Below are 8,974 nucleotides of genomic sequence, written 5' to 3' on the forward strand. Positions count from 1 at the left end.
TCTCGTCACTGCTGGCGTTCGTCTCCATGAAATGCGTCCAGAGGATGCCGTTCTATAACGTGAAAGAGTGTATTTCTTACAGTTGTCGTCAGTTAATCGTGGCTGGTTGCTGCGTTCGCAGGAAGAGCACTGGCGTCGTAATCCGGTGTAGTCTAGTGGCTAGGATACCTGGCTCTCACCCAGGAGGCCCGGGTTCGATTCCCGGTACCGGAAACGTGAGTTTTTGTTGCTCCTCTTATGCGACTTGTCCCGACTTTGCTCGACTGACGCTACGCTGACGCGTGCACAAAGCTGCGTTAAGTATGATTCGCGGCTACACCTGACGGCGAGAGAGATGCGGCGTCTATTCACTTGTTATCGAGCCACATACCCATAGTCAAGAGGCTTGGAGGACTGCAAGACACTGCCAGGGAGGTGAATGTAGCTAACCACTCTAGTTAGTGTCCTGACAGCGCAGGCACGTTCATTTACTCGTATACACGTGATGGAGACCGTGTCTGACACTGCTGTGGCGTCCACCTTGGCCTAGGCTTTGCTGTGTATCGCCACTTGCACTCCAGCCAGCTGCCTCCGTGGGCGCGTGCGTGGCCGTGATCGTCTAGTGGTTAGGACATTGCGTTGTGGCCGCAATAACCCAGGTTCGAATCCTGGTCACGGAAATTTTGAAAGTTTTGCCTTGCTACCGTTGCAGTGACGATAGTGCACGAGTACTCGAAATCACAGTGCTTTCTTGATTTTTCACTCGTGTTCCGCAGTCCGCAGTTTGTACTACCACTTCATCGCCAACACGTAATGCCGGCGGCCGTGAGGCGCAGACGTCCGGTGCTCTCTGTAGTCGAAAAGGGCAGTTGTTTGAGGTGCGACGGATTGGATGAACAGCGGAGCAGGAAGCTGTGGCGTGCACCGTTTCTACAAATGCTAGGAACACTGGGGCCGAAGGTAGCGCAGGTAGCGTGGCCGAGCGATCTAAGGCGCTTGTTTTAGGCACCAGTCTCTTCGGACGCGTGCGTTCGAAACCTGGTCACGGCACGAAAACGTCTCTTGATGCTGTCGCCTTAACTACGACAGCTTCAGACAAGTGGCGCCGCTACCACACGGCGGGCACGGCATTTTCTTGTTGTGGATGGCCTAAAGAGACGCTTCCAATGGGAGAGCAGAGGAAATACATGTTACAGCGATTGCCGAGATATTTCCATTTCGAAGTGATCTTTGTAGTACAAAGGAAACGTATTGTCGTCGGCGCTATAACGGTAACGTGGCCGAGCGGTCTAAGGCGCTGGTTTTAGGCACCAGTCTCTTCGGAGGCGTGGGTTCGAATCCCACCGTTGCCAATTTTGACGTCTCATTTTTGTGCCGTTGCTGTGTGTTGTCGTGGGCTAGGACGCAGCTCCTGTGTCGCGCGTGTTGTGTAGGTAGAGTGGCCGAGCGGTCTAAGGCGCTGGTTTTAGGCACCAGTCACTTCGGAGGCGTGGGTTCCAACCCCACAGCTGCTAAACGTGTAATGTTTCCTGCGTCGAAGACAGCTGCACCCATTGCCCGCAAAGGAAACAGCACAACAAGGCGTGAGCGTCTGCTTCGTGAATTGTCGTAGAACAGTACGTGGAGCAACGACAGGATTTGTAGGCGCCTTTTGCTCTCGTCACTGCTGGCGTTCGTCTCCATGAAATGCGTCCAGAGGATGCCGTTCTATAACGTGAAAGAGTGTATTTCTTACAGTTGTCGTCAGTTAATCGTGGCTGGTTGCTGCGTTCGCAGGAAGAGCACTGGCGTCGTAATCCGGTGTAGTCTAGTGGCTAGGATACCTGGCTCTCACCCAGGAGGCCCGGGTTCGATTCCCGGTACCGGAAACGTGAGTTTTTGTTGCTCCTCTTATGCGACTTGTCCCGACTTTGCTCGACTGACGCTACGCTGACGCGTGCACAAAGCTGCGTTAAGTATGATTCGCGGCTACACCTGACGGCGAGAGAGATGCGGCGTCTATTCACTTGTTATCGAGCCACATACCCATAGTCAAGAGGCTTGGAGGACTGCAAGACACTGCCAGGGAGGTGAATGTAGCTAACCACTCTAGTTAGTGTCCTGACAGCGCAGGCACGTTCATTTACTCGTATACACGTGATGGAGACCGTGTCTGACACTGCTGTGGCGTCCACCTTGGCCTAGGCTTTGCTGTGTATCGCCACTTGCACTCCAGCCAGCTGCCTCCGTGGGCGCGTGCGTGGCCGTGATCGTCTAGTGGTTAGGACATTGCGTTGTGGCCGCAATAACCCAGGTTCGAATCCTGGTCACGGAAATTTTGAAAGTTTTGCCTTGCTACCGTTGCAGTGACGATAGTGCACGAGTACTCGAAATCACAGTGCTTTCTTGATTTTTCACTCGTGTTCCGCAGTCCGCAGTTTGTACTACCACTTCATCGCCAACACGTAATGCCGGCGGCCGTGAGGCGCAGACGTCCGGTGCTCTCTGTAGTCGAAAAGGGCAGTTGTTTGAGGTGCGACGGATTGGATGAACAGCGGAGCAGGAAGCTGTGGCGTGCACCGTTTCTACAAATGCTAGGAACACTGGGGCCGAAGGTAGCGCAGGTAGCGTGGCCGAGCGATCTAAGGCGCTTGTTTTAGGCACCAGTCTCTTCGGACGCGTGCGTTCGAAACCTGGTCACGGCACGAAAACGTCTCTTGATGCTGTCGCCTTAACTACGACAGCTTCAGACAAGTGGCGCCGCTACCACACGGCGGGCACGGCATTTTCTTGTTGTGGATGGCCTAAAGAGACGCTTCCAATGGGAGAGCAGAGGAAATACATGTTACAGCGATTGCCGAGATATTTCCATTTCGAAGTGATCTTTGTAGTACAAAGGAAACGTATTGTCGTCGGCGCTATAACGGTAACGTGGCCGAGCGGTCTAAGGCGCTGGTTTTAGGCACCAGTCTCTTCGGAGGCGTGGGTTCGAATCCCACCGTTGCCAATTTTGACGTCTCATTTTTGTGCCGTTGCTGTGTGTTGTCGTGGGCTAGGACGCAGCTCCTGTGTCGCGCGTGTTGTGTAGGTAGAGTGGCCGAGCGGTCTAAGGCGCTGGTTTTAGGCACCAGTCACTTCGGAGGCGTGGGTTCCAACCCCACAGCTGCTAAACGTGTAATGTTTCCTGCGTCGAAGACAGCTGCACCCATTGCCCGCAAAGGAAACAGCACAACAAGGCGTGAGCGTCTGCTTCGTGAATTGTCGTAGAACAGTACGTGGAGCAACGACAGGATTTGTAGGCGCCTTTTGCTCTCGTCACTGCTGGCGTTCGTCTCCATGAAATGCGTCCAGAGGATGCCGTTCTATAACGTGAAAGAGTGTATTTCTTACAGTTGTCGTCAGTTAATCGTGGCTGGTTGCTGCGTTCGCAGGAAGAGCACTGGCGTCGTAATCCGGTGTAGTCTAGTGGCTAGGATACCTGGCTCTCACCCAGGAGGCCCGGGTTCGATTCCCGGTACCGGAAACGTGAGTTTTTGTTGCTCCTCTTATGCGACTTGTCCCGACTTTGCTCGACTGACGCTACGCTGACGCGTGCACAAAGCTGCGTTAAGTATGATTCGCGGCTACACCTGACGGCGAGAGAGATGCGGCGTCTATTCACTTGTTATCGAGCCACATACCCATAGTCAAGAGGCTTGGAGGACTGCAAGACACTGCCAGGGAGGTGAATGTAGCTAACCACTCTAGTTAGTGTCCTGACAGCGCAGGCACGTTCATTTACTCGTATACACGTGATGGAGACCGTGTCTGACACTGCTGTGGCGTCCACCTTGGCCTAGGCTTTGCTGTGTATCGCCACTTGCACTCCAGCCAGCTGCCTCCGTGGGCGCGTGCGTGGCCGTGATCGTCTAGTGGTTAGGACATTGCGTTGTGGCCGCAATAACCCAGGTTCGAATCCTGGTCACGGAAATTTTGAAAGTTTTGCCTTGCTACCGTTGCAGTGACGATAGTGCACGAGTACTCGAAATCACAGTGCTTTCTTGATTTTTCACTCGTGTTCCGCAGTCCGCAGTTTGTACTACCACTTCATCGCCAACACGTAATGCCGGCGGCCGTGAGGCGCAGACGTCCGGTGCTCTCTGTAGTCGAAAAGGGCAGTTGTTTGAGGTGCGACGGATTGGATGAACAGCGGAGCAGGAAGCTGTGGCGTGCACCGTTTCTACAAATGCTAGGAACACTGGGGCCGAAGGTAGCGCAGGTAGCGTGGCCGAGCGATCTAAGGCGCTTGTTTTAGGCACCAGTCTCTTCGGACGCGTGCGTTCGAAACCTGGTCACGGCACGAAAACGTCTCTTGATGCTGTCGCCTTAACTACGACAGCTTCAGACAAGTGGCGCCGCTACCACACGGCGGGCACGGCATTTTCTTGTTGTGGATGGCCTAAAGAGACGCTTCCAATGGGAGAGCAGAGGAAATACATGTTACAGCGATTGCCGAGATATTTCCATTTCGAAGTGATCTTTGTAGTACAAAGGAAACGTATTGTCGTCGGCGCTATAACGGTAACGTGGCCGAGCGGTCTAAGGCGCTGGTTTTAGGCACCAGTCTCTTCGGAGGCGTGGGTTCGAATCCCACCGTTGCCAATTTTGACGTCTCATTTTTGTGCCGTTGCTGTGTGTTGTCGTGGGCTAGGACGCAGCTCCTGTGTCGCGCGTGTTGTGTAGGTAGAGTGGCCGAGCGGTCTAAGGCGCTGGTTTTAGGCACCAGTCACTTCGGAGGCGTGGGTTCCAACCCCACAGCTGCTAAACGTGTAATGTTTCCTGCGTCGAAGACAGCTGCACCCATTGCCCGCAAAGGAAACAGCACAACAAGGCGTGAGCGTCTGCTTCGTGAATTGTCGTAGAACAGTACGTGGAGCAACGACAGGATTTGTAGGCGCCTTTTGCTCTCGTCACTGCTGGCGTTCGTCTCCATGAAATGCGTCCAGAGGATGCCGTTCTATAACGTGAAAGAGTGTATTTCTTACAGTTGTCGTCAGTTAATCGTGGCTGGTTGCTGCGTTCGCAGGAAGAGCACTGGCGTCGTAATCCGGTGTAGTCTAGTGGCTAGGATACCTGGCTCTCACCCAGGAGGCCCGGGTTCGATTCCCGGTACCGGAAACGTGAGTTTTTGTTGCTCCTCTTATGCGACTTGTCCCGACTTTGCTCGACTGACGCTACGCTGACGCGTGCACAAAGCTGCGTTAAGTATGATTCGCGGCTACACCTGACGGCGAGAGAGATGCGGCGTCTATTCACTTGTTATCGAGCCACATACCCATAGTCAAGAGGCTTGGAGGACTGCAAGACACTGCCAGGGAGGTGAATGTAGCTAACCACTCTAGTTAGTGTCCTGACAGCGCAGGCACGTTCATTTACTCGTATACACGTGATGGAGACCGTGTCTGACACTGCTGTGGCGTCCACCTTGGCCTAGGCTTTGCTGTGTATCGCCACTTGCACTCAGCCAGCTGCCTCCGTGGGCGCGTGCGTGGCCGTGATCGTCTAGTGGTTAGGACATTGCGTTGTGGCCGCAATAACCCAGGTTCGAATCCTGGTCACGGAAATTTTGAAAGTTTTGCCTTGCTACCGTTGCAGTGACGATAGTGCACGAGTACTCGAAATCACAGTGCTTTCTTGATTTTTCACTCGTGTTCCGCAGTCCGCAGTTTGTACTACCACTTCATCGCCAACACGTAATGCCGGCGGCCGTGAGGCGCAGACGTCCGGTGCTCTCTGTAGTCGAAAAGGGCAGTTGTTTGAGGTGCGACGGATTGGATGAACAGCGGAGCAGGAAGCTGTGGCGTGCACCGTTTCTACAAATGCTAGGAACACTGGGGCCGAAGGTAGCGCAGGTAGCGTGGCCGAGCGATCTAAGGCGCTTGTTTTAGGCACCAGTCTCTTCGGACGCGTGCGTTCGAAACCTGGTCACGGCACGAAAACGTCTCTTGATGCTGTCGCCTTAACTACGACAGCTTCAGACAAGTGGCGCCGCTACCACACGGCGGGCACGGCATTTTCTTGTTGTGGATGGCCTAAAGAGACGCTTCCAATGGGAGAGCAGAGGAAATACATGTTACAGCGATTGCCGAGATATTTCCATTTCGAAGTGATCTTTGTAGTACAAAGGAAACGTATTGTCGTCGGCGCTATAACGGTAACGTGGCCGAGCGGTCTAAGGCGCTGGTTTTAGGCACCAGTCTCTTCGGAGGCGTGGGTTCGAATCCCACCGTTGCCAATTTTGACGTCTCATTTTTGTGCCGTTGCTGTGTGTTGTCGTGGGCTAGGACGCAGCTCCTGTGTCGCGCGTGTTGTGTAGGTAGAGTGGCCGAGCGGTCTAAGGCGCTGGTTTTAGGCACCAGTCACTTCGGAGGCGTGGGTTCCAACCCCACAGCTGCTAAACGTGTAATGTTTCCTGCGTCGAAGACAGCTGCACCCATTGCCCGCAAAGGAAACAGCACAACAAGGCGTGAGCGTCTGCTTCGTGAATTGTCGTAGAACAGTACGTGGAGCAACGACAGGATTTGTAGGCGCCTTTTGCTCTCGTCACTGCTGGCGTTCGTCTCCATGAAATGCGTCCAGAGGATGCCGTTCTATAACGTGAAAGAGTGTATTTCTTACAGTTGTCGTCAGTTAATCGTGGCTGGTTGCTGCGTTCGCAGGAAGAGCACTGGCGTCGTAATCCGGTGTAGTCTAGTGGCTAGGATACCTGGCTCTCACCCAGGAGGCCCGGGTTCGATTCCCGGTACCGGAAACGTGAGTTTTTGTTGCTCCTCTTATGCGACTTGTCCCGACTTTGCTCGACTGACGCTACGCTGACGCGTGCACAAAGCTGCGTTAAGTATGATTCGCGGCTACACCTGACGGCGAGAGAGATGCGGCGTCTATTCACTTGTTATCGAGCCACATACCCATAGTCAAGAGGCTTGGAGGACTGCAAGACACTGCCAGGGAGGTGAATGTAGCTAACCACTCTAGTTAGTGTCCTGACAGCGCAGGCACGTTCATTTACTCGTATACACGTGATGGAGACCGTGTCTGACACTGCTGTGGCGTCCACCTTGGCCTAGGCTTTGCTGTGTATCGCCACTTGCACTCCAGCCAGCTGCCTCCGTGGGCGCGTGCGTGGCCGTGATCGTCTAGTGGTTAGGACATTGCGTTGTGGCCGCAATAACCCAGGTTCGAATCCTGGTCACGGAAATTTTGAAAGTTTTGCCTTGCTACCGTTGCAGTGACGATAGTGCACGAGTACTCGAAATCACAGTGCTTTCTTGATTTTTCACTCGTGTTCCGCAGTCCGCAGTTTGTACTACCACTTCATCGCCAACACGTAATGCCGGCGGCCGTGAGGCGCAGACGTCCGGTGCTCTCTGTAGTCGAAAAGGGCAGTTGTTTGAGGTGCGACGGATTGGATGAACAGCGGAGCAGGAAGCTGTGGCGTGCACCGTTTCTACAAATGCTAGGAACACTGGGGCCGAAGGTAGCGCAGGTAGCGTGGCCGAGCGATCTAAGGCGCTTGTTTTAGGCACCAGTCTCTTCGGACGCGTGCGTTCGAAACCTGGTCACGGCACGAAAACGTCTCTTGATGCTGTCGCCTTAACTACGACAGCTTCAGACAAGTGGCGCCGCTACCACACGGCGGGCACGGCATTTTCTTGTTGTGGATGGCCTAAAGAGACGCTTCCAATGGGAGAGCAGAGGAAATACATGTTACAGCGATTGCCGAGATATTTCCATTTCGAAGTGATCTTTGTAGTACAAAGGAAACGTATTGTCGTCGGCGCTATAACGGTAACGTGGCCGAGCGGTCTAAGGCGCTGGTTTTAGGCACCAGTCTCTTCGGAGGCGTGGGTTCGAATCCCACCGTTGCCAATTTTGACGTCTCATTTTTGTGCCGTTGCTGTGTGTTGTCGTGGGCTAGGACGCAGCTCCTGTGTCGCGCGTGTTGTGTAGGTAGAGTGGCCGAGCGGTCTAAGGCGCTGGTTTTAGGCACCAGTCACTTCGGAGGCGTGGGTTCCAACCCCACAGCTGCTAAACGTGTAATGTTTCCTGCGTCGAAGACAGCTGCACCCATTGCCCGCAAAGGAAACAGCACAACAAGGCGTGAGCGTCTGCTTCGTGAATTGTCGTAGAACAGTACGTGGAGCAACGACAGGATTTGTAGGCGCCTTTTGCTCTCGTCACTGCTGGCGTTCGTCTCCATGAAATGCGTCCAGAGGATGCCGTTCTATAACGTGAAAGAGTGTATTTCTTACAGTTGTCGTCAGTTAATCGTGGCTGGTTGCTGCGTTCGCAGGAAGAGCACTGGCGTCGTAATCCGGTGTAGTCTAGTGGCTAGGATACCTGGCTCTCACCCAGGAGGCCCGGGTTCGATTCCCGGTACCGGAAACGTGAGTTTTTGTTGCTCCTCTTATGCGACTTGTCCCGACTTTGCTCGACTGACGCTACGCTGACGCGTGCACAAAGCTGCGTTAAGTATGATTCGCGGCTACACCTGACGGCGAGAGAGATGCGGCGTCTATTCACTTGTTATCGAGCCACATACCCATAGTCAAGAGGCTTGGAGGACTGCAAGACACTGCCAGGGAGGTGAATGTAGCTAACCACTCTAGTTAGTGTCCTGACAGCGCAGGCACGTTCATTTACTCGTATACACGTGATGGAGACCGTGTCTGACACTGCTGTGGCGTCCACCTTGGCCTAGGCTTTGCTGTGTATCGCCACTTGCACTCCAGCCAGCTGCCTCCGTGGGCGCGTGCGTGGCCGTGATCGTCTAGTGGTTAGGACATTGCGTTGTGGCCGCAATAACCCAGGTTCGAATCCTGGTCACGGAAATTTTGAAAGTTTTGCCTTGCTACCGTTGCAGTGACGATAGTGCACGAGTACTCGAAATCACAGTGCTTTCTTGATTTTTCACTCGTGTTCCGCAGTCCGCAGTTTGTACTACCACTTCATCGCCAACACAACACGCGATCTAGTG

General features: G+C 53.9%; 17 non-coding genes across 17 annotated transcripts; all 17 read left to right on the forward strand.

Moving 5' to 3' along the window:
• The first annotated feature begins 141 nt into the window (after window positions 1–141).
• On the forward strand, window positions 142–213 carry Trnae-cuc (transfer RNA glutamic acid (anticodon CUC)). Its single transcript has one exon. It is a non-coding gene; the product is annotated as a tRNA-Glu (tRNA).
• Window positions 214–587: 374 nt separating this feature from the next.
• Window positions 588–659, forward strand: Trnah-gug (transfer RNA histidin (anticodon GUG)). The gene has a single exon. It is a non-coding gene; the product is annotated as a tRNA-His (tRNA).
• Window positions 660–1,249: 590 nt separating this feature from the next.
• Trnal-uag (transfer RNA leucine (anticodon UAG)) lies at window positions 1,250–1,331 on the forward strand. The gene has a single exon. It is a non-coding gene; the product is annotated as a tRNA-Leu (tRNA).
• Window positions 1,332–1,775: 444 nt separating this feature from the next.
• On the forward strand, window positions 1,776–1,847 carry Trnae-cuc (transfer RNA glutamic acid (anticodon CUC)). The gene has a single exon. It is a non-coding gene; the product is annotated as a tRNA-Glu (tRNA).
• Window positions 1,848–2,221: 374 nt separating this feature from the next.
• Trnah-gug (transfer RNA histidin (anticodon GUG)) lies at window positions 2,222–2,293 on the forward strand. Its single transcript has one exon. It is a non-coding gene; the product is annotated as a tRNA-His (tRNA).
• A 590-nt stretch (window positions 2,294–2,883) lies between these two features.
• Trnal-uag (transfer RNA leucine (anticodon UAG)) lies at window positions 2,884–2,965 on the forward strand. The gene has a single exon. It is a non-coding gene; the product is annotated as a tRNA-Leu (tRNA).
• Window positions 2,966–3,409: 444 nt separating this feature from the next.
• On the forward strand, window positions 3,410–3,481 carry Trnae-cuc (transfer RNA glutamic acid (anticodon CUC)). The gene has a single exon. It is a non-coding gene; the product is annotated as a tRNA-Glu (tRNA).
• A 374-nt stretch (window positions 3,482–3,855) lies between these two features.
• Trnah-gug (transfer RNA histidin (anticodon GUG)) lies at window positions 3,856–3,927 on the forward strand. The gene has a single exon. It is a non-coding gene; the product is annotated as a tRNA-His (tRNA).
• Window positions 3,928–4,517: 590 nt separating this feature from the next.
• Window positions 4,518–4,599, forward strand: Trnal-uag (transfer RNA leucine (anticodon UAG)). Its single transcript has one exon. It is a non-coding gene; the product is annotated as a tRNA-Leu (tRNA).
• Window positions 4,600–5,043: 444 nt separating this feature from the next.
• Window positions 5,044–5,115, forward strand: Trnae-cuc (transfer RNA glutamic acid (anticodon CUC)). The gene has a single exon. It is a non-coding gene; the product is annotated as a tRNA-Glu (tRNA).
• Window positions 5,116–5,488: 373 nt separating this feature from the next.
• On the forward strand, window positions 5,489–5,560 carry Trnah-gug (transfer RNA histidin (anticodon GUG)). Its single transcript has one exon. It is a non-coding gene; the product is annotated as a tRNA-His (tRNA).
• A 590-nt stretch (window positions 5,561–6,150) lies between these two features.
• Window positions 6,151–6,232, forward strand: Trnal-uag (transfer RNA leucine (anticodon UAG)). The gene has a single exon. It is a non-coding gene; the product is annotated as a tRNA-Leu (tRNA).
• Window positions 6,233–6,676: 444 nt separating this feature from the next.
• Trnae-cuc (transfer RNA glutamic acid (anticodon CUC)) lies at window positions 6,677–6,748 on the forward strand. The gene has a single exon. It is a non-coding gene; the product is annotated as a tRNA-Glu (tRNA).
• A 374-nt stretch (window positions 6,749–7,122) lies between these two features.
• Window positions 7,123–7,194, forward strand: Trnah-gug (transfer RNA histidin (anticodon GUG)). The gene has a single exon. It is a non-coding gene; the product is annotated as a tRNA-His (tRNA).
• A 590-nt stretch (window positions 7,195–7,784) lies between these two features.
• Window positions 7,785–7,866, forward strand: Trnal-uag (transfer RNA leucine (anticodon UAG)). Its single transcript has one exon. It is a non-coding gene; the product is annotated as a tRNA-Leu (tRNA).
• A 444-nt stretch (window positions 7,867–8,310) lies between these two features.
• Trnae-cuc (transfer RNA glutamic acid (anticodon CUC)) lies at window positions 8,311–8,382 on the forward strand. Its single transcript has one exon. It is a non-coding gene; the product is annotated as a tRNA-Glu (tRNA).
• Window positions 8,383–8,756: 374 nt separating this feature from the next.
• On the forward strand, window positions 8,757–8,828 carry Trnah-gug (transfer RNA histidin (anticodon GUG)). The gene has a single exon. It is a non-coding gene; the product is annotated as a tRNA-His (tRNA).
• The last annotated feature ends 146 nt before the right edge of the window (window positions 8,829–8,974 follow it).

This window comes from Schistocerca gregaria, chromosome 3 (assembly GCF_023897955.1).
Source record: "Schistocerca gregaria isolate iqSchGreg1 chromosome 3, iqSchGreg1.2, whole genome shotgun sequence".
In the NCBI taxonomy this organism is placed as follows: Eukaryota; Metazoa; Arthropoda; class Insecta; order Orthoptera; family Acrididae; genus Schistocerca; species Schistocerca gregaria.